This window comes from Haemaphysalis longicornis, unplaced genomic scaffold (genome assembly GCF_048455015.1).
Source record: "Haemaphysalis longicornis isolate Haplotype H1 unplaced genomic scaffold, Haemaphysalis longicornis Haplotype H1 scaffold_1, whole genome shotgun sequence".
NCBI lineage: Eukaryota > Metazoa > Arthropoda > Arachnida > Ixodida > Ixodidae > Haemaphysalis > Haemaphysalis longicornis.
This window is the reverse complement of record NW_027526203.1, coordinates 35,329,857-35,346,768: the sequence shown is the minus strand read 5'-3', so window position 1 is coordinate 35,346,768 and position 16,912 is coordinate 35,329,857. Positions and strand designations below refer to the sequence as shown.

General features: G+C 45.7%; 1 pseudogene; it reads left to right on the top strand.

The window, feature by feature from the left end:
* Positions 1 to 1,286: 1,286 nt before the first annotated feature.
* On the top strand, positions 1,287 to 9,053 carry LOC144163380 (uncharacterized; annotated as a pseudogene).
* The last annotated feature ends 7,859 nt before the right edge of the window (positions 9,054 to 16,912 follow it).

Here is a 16,912-nt window from a genome sequence, read left to right as displayed (position 1 = left end):
CACACTAACAGCACACACCTGCCACGGTGACTCAGTGGATATGGTGTTCTGCTGCTGAGTCTAAAGACAGGTTCTATTCCCGGCCGCCATTGCTTCTTTTCTGAAGGAGACGAAAAGTGAAAACACCGGTGTGTTCAAGATTTTGGCACATGTTGAGATCCCCAGGTGGTCAAAATTAATCCGGAGCTCTCCACTACGGTACGCCTCGTAGCTTGGGTGTAGCATCGGCGGGATGAGCCCCACAATCAGTCAGTCAATAAATTAACACTAACAGCACAGCTTACCTTAGCAGTTCCTTGTTCAATAATTTTGCATTATGTGTATATGTATCGTTAGCAATGCATGCAACCTGGAAAGAGGGTCGTAAAGAATGATTTAAAAAAAATAAATTAAGTAATGCTTGGCAGTAGACATGTCTTCGAAGCAGGTACTTTTGATGCGAGGAAGATTAGAGCAATTTACAAGGAAAACAAACGAATAGGTCAAAAGCCGACTGCCCGTAAGACAGTGTCCTGAAAGGCGACATGTCTGTTTCAAACTTAATTGCAGCTCAAAGCTGTGTCTCTGGTGAAATCTTTAGCTCGGAACTTGCACTAACTTGTAATGCAGTTTTAAGAAGGGTTGTGGCAAGTAAAATGACTTTATAGGCAGGGTAAATGTAATCAACGAACTAACCATCCTAACAATAAAACTTAAATCAGTGTGAGGCTATCTTCTGTACTTTTTGAGTGACTGGAATAATTACCTGAAACCCATTAAGCATAACTCAAGACTTTTATGCCATTGTGATCAGGATGGTCTATTTTGTGCTGAGAAGCTATCGAGCTAGGTATTGAACTCTACACAGCAGCAACAGCTGGTCTCTAAGGCGGTCTCTAAAGCCCCTCTATACTGCTCTCGTCCGACACCTAGGTTAAAGCCCCTCCATACTGCTCTCGTCCGCGGCCCAGCCCGTGATGGAGGGGCTTTAGTACTTCCACAACATGTGCTTCATGTGATGGGCATAGGTTGTATCTCATATCACAGCATCTAGTCGAGAAAACCATGGTGCCAGAGTGGTTTTGCTTCATTGTTTGCCATAGTATTGTTTAACCTAACTAACAAAGTCAGCCAAAGCTACTGTGGATTATCATACACCGTTTAATCATGCCATTCTTGTGCGGGCGTTGACGTCAGGATACAAGTGGACAAGGCGACTGGTTGCTGGGCTGCTCTCGTTGTGACGCCAATCATGAGCCGGACCCAGTGCCTCGAGTCAGCGTCGGAGATAATCTTTGTGGACTCCACAGCCTCGTGCGACACCACGCGGTGCACTGTGACAGTGGTGCTGGCTGCCACATCCGCCGGGGCTGTGCCTGTTGCCACCCTGGTGCACAACTCACAGACCACCGAGGGGTACATGACAGCTTTTGGGCTGCTCAAAAGCAGCTACCCCTTCTGCTTTGGTGGGCGCCAGGTGAGCACACACAGGCAGTTTTTCATAATTTATTAATTGTTCACTTTCCTCAGCTTCGACCTGATTCGCGATGCATGAAACTTTTGGGTTGAGCACCGATTGAAGCATATATGTAGAGTATAGAAACCAAAAAAAATTTGGAGCCATTACCCCATGTGAAGGTGGATTACCAGTGAAGCAGCAGAAAATACACATCACTCACATGGTTAGAGAATGTACATGTATATATTTTTCTCATCATTTAGCAATGGTATTCAGTATAGATTTGTGATTAGTACTTGTTCAGAAATTTGAAGGACTACTGTTTTACCCTGGAAGACAAGCATGGGGCTATCCAATTCTCTCCCATAGAAGCCCATGTACCGACATCGGATAGGAATTCTGTAACATTTACAGCTTTACTGAGAACTGACTAAAGTAAAACCTCATTATAATGAAGTTGAAGCAAGGATAGTAATTACTTTGTTATAACCATTACTTCGCTATAACCAGTGTCTATTTCTGCTGACAATTTACCTGCAAGGGAGGATGTATTCACCACCGAAACTCACAGCAGCCTGCGAAAACAAGAAAACCAAGTGAAAAAAAAAACAGCAATTAATTATTAATTTATTCATGCCACATGGCTTATCCATGATCATTTGACAGCACACGAGCTGGTGGCTCACTACGGAGAGAAGAAGTCCTTGATAGATTTTGGCTGCATTTTCTTCAGGCAAATTATGGCTTTTTCAGCTGCAGACGTGATTTCGAGTTTGTCCTTGCCGTCATTGTGAACGCTAAAGAAACGGCACACCAGGTCGGCTGCATCCTGGTAGGGTGGCTGGAGGAACATCCGGGCACCCTACTGGGAGTCTAGGAGACATGCACCCTTGCACGTGTTGCGAGGCGCTTGCAGCCATTTTAGTGCCCTGGAGTTCATGGCCCATAGCTAGCGCAAGTTTCGAATTACCGCATCTATGGTGCGACGTAAACTGTCGCACGCAAGACATTGACCTGATGGTTGCCAAAATGGTCCACATATGCTCGTAGTGAAAAAAAGAGTGGGTTATACCTATTGGTAGAAAAATTAGGCTTCATTAAAACGAGGTGTTAAATGCATGGGCGTCTACGGAAATTTCAAGGGGAATTATGGTTGCTTTGTTATATCCATTTGTTATATCCTGTTTTGTAATTGTATTTGTGACCAGTAAATGAAACTCAGTGTGATGGTAGTCATCCTAGTGGCAAATTCGTGCATAATTTGTTAGGACGGTTTTGATAAAGCAAGAGTTTTGGCCATTTCGTTCTGAGTATTCGTGACAAATTTGGCTTCATTGTTAGGCATTTTTTTTTAAAAAGAATGGTTGACACAAAACAAGAATGTGCACGTTTTTCCTCAAACACACTGGCTGACAGTGATCACGAGTTCTTAGCATCCTGAGGTGAACAAATGCACTTACTCCAGACAATTTTCTTTTCTTCTGATTCTTTAAGTCACTGCACAGTTGTCTCACTGCCTTCTCTGCTCTACTTTTATATCGTCCTTTCCAGCGCTTTGTAATTGCCACATGTAAGGCACAGTCGGAAGAGTGCTTGGAAAGTAAAGAGCAAATCGGACAAAACCGCAAAAGATGACGGGGCGTGTTGCCTGTCTTTTGCGTTTTGTCCATTTAGCCACACAATTATGAGGTTTATGTGAAGTCATCCAAGGACCTCTTGCACTCATTTCTGTTTTACACCAGGCTTCGCTTGTTGTGTGCTAGCACATCTGGCACCTGATGAGCCATGCGTATTTTCTTTCATGCAGAACCCAGCGGCGTTCATGACGGACAACAGTGCAGCAGAAAAGGCAGCACTCCTGGAGACATGGCCAGAGGCCCGGCAGCTTCTCTGCCATTTTCACGTGGCACAAGCGGAATGGCGCTGGCTGACTCTTGCCAAGCATGGGGTTACTGTTCAAGAAAGGAAGCAGCTCATGGCAGCCTTCCAGAAGGTACGATCACAGGCTGCTCTCGATAATTCTGAAGTGATGTGCTCGTCTCGGCAATTTTACGTAGAATCTGATGGAAGAAATTTCTCAATCATTCAAGGCTAAAATTCATTAAGTCGGTTAATTGGAAGTTATCTTCCATAAAAGGCATTGAGGTGACCATGATTTCTTGATAAAGTTCAAAATTTTCAGGCCTGATAATAGCGTCATGTTTTGTGCTCATGTTGGTGCCATCACAACTGAGGCAGCGCAAAGTTTAGAAAGTGGCGAGCCAGTTGACACGCAAGCTAGTGTACACATGTCTCCCTTGTTATGTCCTCAACCTCCTTTGTTGCACACAGTGCAGTGTGAGCCCTTTGTGTGGTGGACACTTTAGGCTTTGATTTTAGAGATAAGTGTCAACTATAATGGCAACTCGTGTCGTACACCCAACTTGGCAATGAAAGTTGAAATTCTGAGTGAACTCAAGAAGGGAGACATGTTGCAGAATACGAATGCTGTTCTTGTGCTTTTTGTTTAATTGGAAGTTTGGTTAATTCGAAGTGTTTTGCGGTTCCCTTGGACTTAGTTTTAATTAACAGCAGTCAACTGAAAATTATCTTGGTCTCACTGATGGCAGTGAGGTAACCAAAATGCTCTACAGGAAAGCCAGATTTTCATAATAGGAGGGCAAATGATTATGATGGTGATGATAAAACAAGAAAAAAAAAATAGTTCCTGTGGTTGAAATCTAACCTGGGTCCCTTACGTTATAAAGGGAACGTCTATCCGACTGTGCCATCATTGCATTCAGCTCACTCAACATTTCCTTTGGGTTCGTTGCGCGGGCATTGGCTTCAGCTTTCGCTGAGTTGAAGTAGATTTTGGCTTTTTACTTTGGCAGTTTTGGACGTTGTTGATGGTCTAACCATGGCAATGAGTTGGGGAGGGGAGGGGGGGGGGGAGGAGAGGAGGGTGCTTAGCTTTCTCGTAAGGGATTCATTTGCTGTCATCTGAGTTTGGACTGAAACTTGTAGGCAGTCTGCACTTTGATTGGCACTTCACCATTTCGATTTTCACACGCAAGTAAGCTTTGCGTTTAAACCATTGCCGTTGTTATATGGAGGGGCTTCTGATTTCTGTGTGCTGGTATCATATCAAGCTGACTCATCACTACTGCTTCCAACTCAGGGGTTCTTGGTTTAGTAATGCATGCTAGGCTTGATTTGGTGCGTCACTTCTAGCCTCTTTGGCTTGTTAAATGTTTGTTGCATCCTACGGCAATTAAATTTTTTCCCTTTCTATTAATGCACTGAATGCTACAACAAATATGTGTTGGTCATGTGTGTATGCAGCAGTCAGAGTTATTCAATGCATACCAGTGGCTGTGCTTTGGAATGTCCCACCTGCGAGCACCCGTCACAGGAACGGTTTCGGTCACTGTCTGTTGGCAAAGCCAAGTGGGGACAAAACTGAAATACAGCAGCTCTAAAAATATTATGGTAGACATTTTTCAACATTATGGGAAGGTTTAATTGCAATAAGAAACTGGCCATTTTGAATATTTTAACAGCTTTAAGAGATTCAGTATCATCATAAACTGTTACAATCCCTTTCCTGATAGTCCAACTTGTTCCGATGAAGGCAGGCAAATGCAATGTCCAGAGCTATAAGGAAACAAATCAGGACCCACCAAATTTACATGGTCTCTGTGGAGAGTTTTTCAATTCCATTTATTAGAATAACTCTGTGAAGCCATGGGATTTGGGCACAGTTTAAGAAGTATAGGTGATGATAACTCTGCTTCGTATGTAGTAGACGTAAGTAGCAACATTTTGTTTTGCTGGTGCGTACGCCTACTCCACCACCACCCATCATAAGAGGGCCCCATGGTGTCGAAATGCCTTCTCTGGTTGTCTGTAGTGGCACTTAGTTCCTGAGCGCATTTAAAGAGCAACAGGGTGCACTTTCTTTTGTGCCTTTTTTGGCTGTGCCCGTTCATGTGCACGTGCCTTGAACAAGAAAACTGTTGCGTACCTGTGCTACATGAGTGTTTGGAGGACCTTCGAACACATCCCCTCTCGGGTGAATTGCCAGTTGCAGGAAAAGCCACCGAGTCGCTTGTAAATTGAGCCAATGGGGAATGCAACCTGAAACTCTTATTGAAAGAAAAAAATGCTTTAAATGGGCAAGGCTGCACTCAATTACTGGAAAGGTCGATACTATTTTTAGCAGGCCTGAAATAATGATAGTGTGCTGGCATACACTGTTTGCGTGTTGAGGGAAATGATATGAACGGCACGTGCCATGTGTTATCAGCGTCTTAACTAAAACAAGGAATGTGGTGGGGCACAAGGGTCACTCAACTTCTCAGCAAAACTGCACCAGCTTCTTAATGCATATAGTGAAGGGAACTCTCACGCAATGCTGACAACAAAGGGTAACACTGAGTTGCTTTTAATGCGGAAGTGTTACTTTGCTAAAGGGGAGGTGGGGGTGGGGGGGACTGTGCACCTGGCTAGTGTCCACAAAAGCCGCGTCTCACAAGCACATGTGTTTGTGGCCTCTCCCACCGGTACATTTTGATGCTGGTGAATGGCTTATGAATCACAGCACGTGGGTTGAACGTTAATATTGGGAACACCAGCCCAGCACCGAGAGAAGGAAATGCAGATTCTGCGGCGTGTGACTCGTTTGGCATCTACAAAGGGAGTGTGCTTGCAAATGCAGTCCTAATTGGCCTGGAGTTTCCACTGCAACACAACTTTGCAACGCTTTGTTGTAACAACAACCTGAGCCAAAATAAACTTCTAAGATCGAACCTCTTAAGAATATGCTTAGGGATCCTCTGCAACTTTTGTGAATGCACCACTGTCACAAATTCTCATACTTTGGCCTGTGGAAGTAGCACCATGGCCTTTTTTTTCGTCTTGTCTTTTTTTTGTGCGCATTGCTGTTTTTTGCAAGCCATGAAAATTGACTGACTGGGCATAAAGCATTCCATTTGAATGACAGTAAACATTTCACATTTTGGCACACCTATAATATGTATGTGTTGTGTGCATGTATATGCAATGTATGCATATTATATGTGCATGCACATATGTCTGTGACCTCCAAATGTGCAGGTCATGTATGCTGATACGCCTGAAAGCCTGGAAGCAGCCAAGAAGGAGCTCCACTCCCAGCAACATGCAGGCTACATCAACCGCGTAGACACTTTCATGGAGAAGGAAGCGGAGTGGGTCTTGCTCTTCCGTCTGCACTTTAAAACAAGGGGCCACAACACAAACAATTACTCTGAGGCTTCCATCAGGATTTTGAAGGACATTGTGCTGAGTCGCACTAAAGCCTATAATGTTGTGGCCCTGGTGGAGTTCCTCGCGGTTACGTGGGAGACGTACTTCCGCAACCGAATTATCGACCATGCGAACTCGCGTGTGGCAGGGCACAGGCTTCTGTATGAGAAGCTCCTCAAGCGACTCCCAGAGACTGCCAAGGATCGTACAGTATCCTGTGGGGACGGCCTCTACGTCGTACCAAGCGGCAAAGAGGACGGCCCGATGTAAAACGTCAACTCCACCATTGGGCTGTGCACATGCCGCTCTGGTCAGCAGGGTGCATTCTGCAAACACCAGGCGCTTGTGCATAAGGTGTTTGGTGGAACCTTCCCCAATGCACCTCTGCTGACCAGGGAAGGTCGGCACGAGCTCGGTAGGCTTGCACTGGGGGATGCGTGCCCTGGAGCCGAGTTCTTTAAAGGACTGCACGAGAACTCGTCAGAGCCTCAAGCTGCTCCTGCAGAGCATTTTGACGTTGAAGAGCCATTGCAGCCCTCAAATGGAACAAGCTGCAGGCCTTCAAGCAGCCAGGAAATACAGGAGAACAAGGTTTGTACCACCCTGCTGTTTTTCTCCAAGGCAGCCAAATTGCCCGAACTGTTGCGTCACAGTTTCGCAAGTAGATGCCCCGTATATTTCCACTGGTTGTTTTCAAAGGAACCATGTGGAACCTTTATATCAAACCTCTGCAGAAGAAAATCCTGAGTATAGTGGGGTAACAAGGCATCGTAATTGTACGCCTGCAAATAAACCTGCAAGCTTACTCAGACTCCTTATAGCAATCCAGGTATTTCTGTTTGAACTTAAAGAAGCCTTTGTTAGTGAAGTCAAAGTGATGTCGAAGACTAATTTCTATTTACAGTGTAGTGGTTAAGGGAAAGCAGCAAAGGATCTAGCTCATTGTCAGGGAGCACACAGGCATTGGAGGTCACTGGCAATGCAGACAGTCAAAGACCAGAGTGCTTGCTTGACCATGCAGCTGACAGTACTTGTTGCTTTGATGTATGCAAGTAAGCCATTTCTCGTAGGTTGGTGAGAAGCCATCTACCAATTTACTTGATCCATAGTAAGTTCTGCACAATTTTCTACTAGTCAGCATAGGCTCTCATTGAATCTAGAACAATTTTGTAATCTCAAAATTATTGACAGCGATATATTTTTACTAGGTGATTGCTAAGTTTTACATGTTAAGATAATTTTTGCCTAGCAAAAATTAAGATTCACTCTGCGATTCTATTTAGTGACGATGTTGATGAGAAATTTTCTGGAAAAAATCCGGTTCGGCTTGATTTGTAGAAATGTCTGCAGTGCATAAGGCGCTAAATATTGACTTCTACTTAAAAATAATACACCCTCAAAATATAATGGCATTCACCATGCAGCATGTAATTAGTCAATGCAGTGCGATAGTCCAAATTGTTAGAATTTTTACGGCCTACCATTTATGAAGCATTACGTAGCCAAACTGCCTCCAAGAATTGCTGGCTACAGAAAAGCATTGTTACATTGTCTTCAATAATTTCAGGGCATGGATTCATACAGAGACATGCTGTGCTCATTTGAGCAGTTGGTATCCCTGGCCAAAGACAACCCCGCCTGCAGCAAATATGCGGCAAGCATTGCCAAGCGCCTGAAAAAAATAACCAACCAGCAGGCTCTTGTTGAGGCTTTAATGAGAGTAGATGCCTCACTTGCCAAAGCCACTAGATCGGGCAGCAGAATCAGTGTGCAGCCGACAAGCATCGCAAGACGCCGTGCCGGCTTGAACAGGGGGTCGAAACGTGTGCCACCCGGCCGACCACCAAAAGGGCCAGCAGCAAAGCGTGCAAAGCGGGTGCACTCGTTAGTTGAAAACGTCCATGCCAACGTGCCTTCTGCGAAGTGATTTTGCAGTGAATGTGGAGTTGCGGGGCAGTTTGCTCAACAAGTGCAACGCCGCTTTTCCTGAGGAAGCTGGGCAGTGTGGAGGTGAACTTGTGTGGGATGGTGCGACTCCTTCGAGGTTGTGGTTAAGAAAGTGCATAGCGCAGATTTCGGTGTTTGTGCTGATGTTGTGATTGTGGTGTTCAATGCGCCGAAGCTAACCCTGGGCTATGAGGTCCGCCATAGAGGAGGAGCACCTGGCCACCTGGGGACCTTTAACGTGTGTTGAAATCTCGAACACATGGTCGTCTTTGCTTTTCACCTCCATCAGAAAAGCGTGGCCACCACAGCCAAGAAATGTGTGCAAGTGCAGGATAGTGTGGTTCCTTTGGAGTGATTCTTCAATGTGCTTGTGCTTGGTGTTGCCGCAGAACATGGCTAGGATTAGGTTGGTGGCTTTTCCTATGGCTTGTAATGGTATGTATTCAGTTCACAAGCTGGTTGCAGCACTGTGAAAGCTGGCCAGATTTCAGCTAATCAGGAGCTGAGCTCATGCATGTTGTGTTAGTCCATGCTGTCTTTCAGCCATGGCCTAATAAATTGAATGCTGTACCGTGAGACCATGTGATAGTCAGCAGACCCAAATTTGAACCCAAATACGTTGAGATTACACTTTTTTTTTTGACCATGAAACATATCGCCTCCAGCCCCAGCCAGTATTTATGTCCCTTACGGGTTCCCAAATGGGTGCGTTAGGTAGGAGTTGTGCCCAGAAAAACTACAACACCCTTCGGCACCATGATGTATTCAACTGGACATTCATGCTTTTGCCTTCACAACCCCTATGAAACAAAAATGTCCTTGTACTTTGTTTCGTAAACCTGTGCAACCCATTGAAATCAAATCCCTGGCTATTTTACCACCATATGAATGGTTCGCACCACAAACTTTTTCTGGAATTCTCTTCTTAAAAAATTTTTTTTGTTGGTGTATTAGCAGTATGTTTCATCTGTAATGCTATACTATGCAGGGTAGGCCAGCATTTTTCTGGGGAAGCACAAATAATTCATGTTCATAGTGAGAGCAGAGTTGACCCAATTCCACCTGCTTTTTCGCTACTCCTTTTTCTTTCTCCCCTTTCTTGCCCAAAATGGTGGGAAGCAAAGCGCATGTCTCTTGTTGATTTTACATCCTCCCGCGCTGCAGTGTTTGCATCTGCCTCAAATAGACAGAAGCTCTGCAACACCTGCTGATTTTGCTGGCTGTTCAGTAGCTTCTTCAGCTGTCACGGCATAAGGATCCCTCTTCGACATTGCAAATTATTGAACCAGGATGTTCACCTCTCGCAGATGCTCACGCACTAAGTCCCATAGTTAATCCGTAAACTTTTGAGTTCCTTGTAGCAGTGCAGATGTACCGCTTTCGACGCTTCTCGCTCCGTGGTGGCACCTGGGTTGAACATTCGGTCGGACCCTGTACCCGTTGGTCTGCAGCATGGACAATTTTTCCACTCTTCGCCGTGAGTGTGTGAATTTTGCACAAGTGGATGGTGAACACGTGGGTCCTTTTCTTTGCGAGTGCCTCGTGAAATGCCATTTTTGTGAAAGTTGCCGTATTAAACATATCCCATCTTGTACTCCATTTTGCTGTTGCTTTGCAGTGTCATAAAATTTACTGGTTCTTGTGTTCGGTTTTGAGCACTTGGGTCTAGTGTTAAAAGTTGCGTACATGAAGAGAGCCTTATTGAGTGCAAATTTCATTTGTCGTCATCACTACAGGGCTACTGTTAGTTTGCTAAATATGGTTACCATTGTTCTATGATAAAGCATGTACTGCAGAAAAGGCTGTTGCTCTGTGTTACCCTACATCATGTTGAAGTCAATTTTGTCCCATCACTTATGTGGACCTCGCCTTGTTTGTGTCTGTGTTCCTCTGTGTTCACTAGTTGCCCAGGCCACCTTTGCCGTCCTTTCTTTTGCGTTATTTAGCTTATGTGCCAGTGCTTTTTAACTTCGGCTCTGTTGTATTTTAGGCAGTTCATTTATGGGTGTTTTTTTTATGACTGTTTCTGCACTGTTAACTGCCGTTAAATACACTGTACATACTTCAAACTACATTTCCGTAATAATTTATTATTTTAATGCTCGTTTAATTTGTATCTCGCTTGCTCTTTCGTGCTCAAAACAAAATTAAAGAAATCACGCCACATTTAGCGGACTTCGTTTTTTGGTCAAAGTTGGTTTTAAAAACCCGCCAAATTTAGCGGATTCCGTTTTGTGGTCTGCACTACTGCAAATATGGCTGCTCCCATTCCACGAGTGTGCTATGGTCCCTAGAAATTGTGCTAGTCTGCCGTCCGCGCGCTTTCTCTATGGGAAGGCGTGTCCGCGCCGCTGATGCACGCACAGCGCTGCGCAGAGGGCGCTGCGAGCAATCGGAGCGCCCGAGCGGCCGGAGTGAGAGCGGCCGCAGGCCGGCCTGTGCTGCGCGCTACTGCCGCGGAGCGCGAGCGCGCATCGGGGTTTGTCGGCCACTTATAGCGGTGAAATCGAATGGTACGAGGTACATCAGCTCCCAATCAGCTCACTATAAGACCTTTTAGTTTCACGCCCCGAGTTTTCGGCCACTTATAGCGGTGAAATCGAATGGTACGAGGTACATCAGCTCCCAATCAGCTCACTATAAGACCTTTTAGTTTCACGCCCCGAGTTTTTCGCGAATTGGGCTACGGAGCCTCTTTGCGGCCGCTGAATTTCGCGAGTGCATGAGACCGAAGGATGAAACCGCAGCAACCAGCGTAGCCGTTTCACTACCACCGCTTGAACCATTATTAAAGTGAAGCTTTTTATGTTTCACTGATGGCCTATGTCGCCTCGAAAAAGCACTGCAGGAAAGCCAACTGTCTCTGACGGCGGTGATGTTTGTGAGTAAAGTGAGTGGAAAAAAAACGCTTCCCGTGGTCAGAATCGAAGCTGGCTCCATCGCGTTTTGAAGCCGACGTTTATCTCAATGCGCAATTCCAACATGGTCAAAGCAGTTTGGATTTGGAGAGGAGTGCAGTCAGAAAAAGTATCCACTCCGCCACTCCGCAACGATGGTTGAACACGAAGCTTTCTTTGCGTGAAATCAAACGGCAAAGGGTCGATGTCAAATCCGGCGCGATCATAAGTCCAAAATGCGTGCGAGTCAGAGTGAAAGCTCAATGAGTCAAAGTCAAAACTCATACGACAAGGAATCGCTCACAAGAAAGCTTCGCGTTCAACCATCAATGTTCAGACAGTGAGATCCCGTTCAAAAAGAGCTCCCTGCGGCACCAGAAGCTGCGTTTGATCCACATCGAAACTACCGGGTCAGAGAAGCACGCAGACGGCTGGTAGGCTGACAAAAAGAAAAGCGAAAGCTTGAGTAAAATGTGCCAGCAAAAACTTGTTCCTATATACTTTGGGCAGAGTGCGGGGGGAGGAAAGAAAAAGCGAGGTATATATGGTCATGACAGTATAAATAAACCTCAATATTTTTAATCCTTGGTTTCAAACAGCCGCGATTATAATGATTGGCCTTAACACAAATATTCTCCCGTTTTGCTTTCCCCGCGTGCGCCTCGCAATTCCCTCCGAGTGTGTGGGTGATCAAAAAGAACCTGTGCAATGAGGAATGCAAGCGAAGTTACTGCATTTGCAGCCGGGTGTTATTAAAAATCAGTTTCACGTACACAATGCTGGCGAATGTTTCAAATCGTGGTATTCACGAAAATTACAGGCAGGCAAAAGAGGTTTGATAGTACCCAAATTTTTGAAAATTTCGAAGTACGCGGAGTGTTGGGTTAAGCGAAATGCGAAAAATGTATGGCCAGATCACTGGAATAAGAGATAGTGCTGGTAACAAACGCTCCAATGCACAGGGACGCTTCCGGAATACAGGCAAAATAATTTGCAGAAAAAAAAAACATTTTTTTCTAGGTATTGCGGAAAAAGAACTGCGTGATGCTCGCCTGTTTCGCCTTCGCATTTGGCCCCAAAAAAAGTGTTCTCGAGCTTCTCAATGCCGCATCAACTGTTGGTCGCCAACGCTATATTCTATCTTGCTGTGAAGCAGGCAAACCATATGTTTTTCTTGTTCCTGCCGTTTTTGGCACTTCTTGAGACACGTCGTCGTCCACATGATCAGAAGCGTCTTCCCCAGCTATATCAACAATGTAGGCGTCGGACAGCACTCCGCTAACAGGACATCGGCCGCGCACAGTGCGTACCCCGCGCAAATTTGCCGTTCGCGACGGTGTTCGGCGGGTAATGGGAGCTAAGCTTTAACCGAGAGCTTATCAGCTGCCTGCAGCGGATGTTGCATTGCGTCCTCTTTGTCAACATTTCCAGATATCCGTGATCCCCGAAAGGTCGTTTCGAGACAAAGGGTGGAAAATGTCGCCTATGGCAGGTATATGCACGGCAAAAAAAGGTTTCGACTTAACCGGTATTTCGAGATATCCGAGTTCGAGTTATGGAGAAATCACTGTATCTGATGACTGAAGGTGATAAAACTTCGTATGCATGTGCACACGTCTTGATTTTTTATTCGGCATTTACATTTAACAGATTCCCAGTTGACTGGACGTAACTGAGGGGGCCGCGAAGACGTGCGCTTAAGGGCCTCCAGATGAACGATGCGAAAGGTCAGAAGGCACCGGTTCGAGCTGTTTTATTTACATACACGTACAGGGGACGTCTTGGGAAACTTGCAAAGAAAGACGGTTCCAAAGAGCCATACAAAAAAGCGGAGCGCCGACAAACCACACACACATTTTCACGCGCTGACTAATCCATCAGTTAACAACGGCGGGGGTATTCACAAAGAACGGTTGTTTGCTAGCTGAAGTCCCGCATGATGTTTCTAAGCTGGAAAACGATGCCATGCCGGCAGTGTTCCCGAAGCCCCCGAGTATGTGTCGAAATCGAAATAGCGTAGCGACACGATTCCACGGTTTTTACAAGGCTCTATCCTTCATAATACGCGAAAACGCACTCCTGTCACTTCACGCTTCGGTTAAAACTCTTCGTACTGGTGAGGACCAACTTATTTGGCTAATCTGGTTTGTCGACAGGAACGGATAGGGTCCGAAAAGGGGCAGTTAAAATGGGCTGAACCCGCCCAGAAATAGTTCAGAACTACGAAGGCAGCAGCGGCACGGCAGAGCGCCGTCCGCCGCTGCCCATCGCGCCGGCCGGCCACCGCGCTCCGATTGACTGCAGCGCCGCCGCTGCATGCATCACGGAGGAGCCCCCTTCGCGGCCGGCGGACGGCAGACTAGCACATATTTAGTGTGCCATAGATTATGCAAACAGTACGGTTTTGCTGGCGTGAGTCGTTTTTCTTTCCGGATTTTCTCGTCGGAAGTTTGCACTGAAATAATTTTTTGCAAGCCTTGCTATTCCCGTGAGTCCTTTTTTTTTTTGAGGCGCCTGTGTTCGTTGCAGCGTGCTGTTCCAGATTCATCGCTCAGTTATGGATTCGTCGACGCCCTTTTAAGGTTTTGTGAACATGATACCTGTCATCGCCTCCTGTATTTTTACAATGCCAAACGCATCAGCCCGGACCGGCCAACCAAGCCCTCTCCCTCTACTCCGGCCACTCTCCCCCAATCGCCAGCCTTCCCAGTGCTTTAATCACGTGACCGGTTCATCATGGGGCGACGCGTGGTGGAAAACGGCAACCAAGCTATTTTGTTCTGCCACTTCTCATAAGGGGCGCTGCAGTGATCACATTTTCTTTGTTTGAATGTCAGATTGCTGTTTCGAACCCCGCCATACCGGCAATACTGCTGTCGTTTGTTCGCCAACAGTGGCCGTAGACGCGGTGGATGCGCTTCAGGCCGTTGCAACGTGACGCGGCGCATTCATCGCCTCCGCTTGTTTGTTTTCTGGCCGACCTGTCTCATTGATAGCAGCCAAGGCTAAAAATGACTGTTGATAAAGTTGATATAACTTGGCGGCTCGGGCTGTCGGCGGCTCATGTTGTCGTCGTCCTTCGTCGTCATATTCTCATGTGGTCGCGGTACTAAAACACCAGGACACTCGTTTCCCAACGCCTCGCGCTAGAAATGTTTCATGTACGTGGGAAAGACACGTCGCAGAACAACACACCGGGACACTCGCTTTTCGTTCGCGCTTCCTTGCTTACACCTATTCCACGCCGTAGTCGCTTTAGTCTAAAAATTTGCAGTTCTACGTTTCTAATTTCCCTTTTCCACCGTCTTCATAATTGGGATGTCTGGCGCTGTGTGCTAAGAGAGACTTACAATCTTTGAATACATGTATACAGTACATGCTTCGCCCCTCCCCAGGTTTCGTGTTAGTGGCCGAGATGGCCCGGTCATTTTTTACTCATTACGGCCAACAAAAAAAAGTGATCATCAGGTAAGTCTACTAAGAATCTCTGACGAACTATACAGGGATTCAAAAATAATAATAATAAACAGCGACAAACATCGTGCTCGGCAGATTTTATTCGGACTAAAATTGAAGTGGTGTGGAATTCAAAAATTTAGAAGAAAGTAATAGATAAGAAAAGCGCTTGACGTTTGTTGGTTCCGCAAACATGCATGCCTAAATCGCCTAAAATGCAGACGGCAAAAGGGCGGGTTTTGTTTTCTGGTTTCTACAAATGAAACTACGGCGAAGTCTAACTGAAACTTTCACACGCTATTAATTGTTGTCGCAGAACGTGTATTGGCACAAAGAAAAAGTATTGCGCTAATTTTATAACGGTTAAAATTAGCTATTCGTTTTCACTAAAGCTCTTACTAATGACCGGCGTTGTCAGGCATAATCTCAGATGACCCGCATACGGAAATGGTTCGCGCAATACTCCAGCAAACAATTCCGCGTTATATCATTTTTGTATTTGTACCATATATTTTTTTTTTTTTTTGCCTCCAATGTAAATACCCCCTCTCGCAGCGTGTTTGCCGCGCATCGCGCATCTTTACGTCCGCTAAAACATTCAACCAGGTCGCGCAGTTTGAAGGAAATGCAAATTGGAACTCTCGCAATACGCTGACACGGCTATATGTCCTCGAAGCGAGATTCGTATCGAGCGTATGCAAAAAAAAAAAAAACTTAGTAAATATAACTTCTGTCGGCGAGCATTGATAGCGTCGATATAGCTTTGAAGTTAGTTTACTGCCGTTCGTCTTGGACGCGCCACGCGCACAAATAAATCCAACATGTAGTTATTGATGGGTTTGGCAATTGCATGATTAAATAAAAGTACTTTTTTTTAATAAGGCGGGGCATGGACGGCTGCAGGTTTAATGGGAACCATACTTTCGCGAATGTCGTACTTTATCAAAGAATGGGTTTGAGCTAGCTAATTGGTACTGCATGATCAGCAACTTCAAGCCCGAAAATTCTCGGACGCAGGACGAGACGGGCAAGGACAGCTCATGTCCTTATCCGGAATGTCCTACATAAGAACTTTTTCCCGCTAAAATTGTTAATCGCAATTTATGTTTTTAATAACAACGGCTGCGTGAGTGTCGTTCTTATTATTTTTACTTTATTACGAAATAAAAATCTTTCCATGCCTGCCATTGCTTTCCGAGTGCCCCCACAGCCAGGACCGTGTAACACCCTGGATTTCCGCAAAAAAATGCACAACTGGCGGAAATAACACCCGTGTTTGTTTTAATTGAGTAGATTGAAATAACTGATAGAACATAATTTCGAAAAAATAGAAAGAAGCACAACACAAAAATTTAACAACAGCGAAGTGACGAAATAAAAAAAAAACTGTGCGCACCCTGCGCGCTGGCACCGTTTAAAAAAGCCGCCTGTACTAAAGAGCTGTTCAGCGCCAAGCAGAAAGCTTTGTCACGGCGCCTACGCGAACTGACGCAACCAAGAAGCCAAAGCGAAGTGACCAGGCATCTGAGGGACAGGCCAAGTTTACAGCCACGAATCGTCCGCTCTCGAGTTGACTTTTTGCCCCGCTAGCCCGCTCCCGGCCCGGTTCATCCCGCGGCCCCATCTTGTGGCGAATCAGCGACCCAGGCGTACCCGGCTCTCCCATTGAGAAGCGGGCGATGCGCTTGGCATTGTAAAAATACAGGAGGCGATGTACCTGTGAATGCTCCCGCCCCCTAATGCCTTAAAATAATGCGGAACAAGTTTTGTGCTGTTTAGAAAGTACTGCTGCTGTAGAAGTATACTTAAACCGAACTGATATTCGGAAGCTACTCCCCCCCTCCTACCATATTTTTGCAGCTGAAGCGCACGCAGGAATTCTTTACTTCTCGGAAAAACTTTGAAC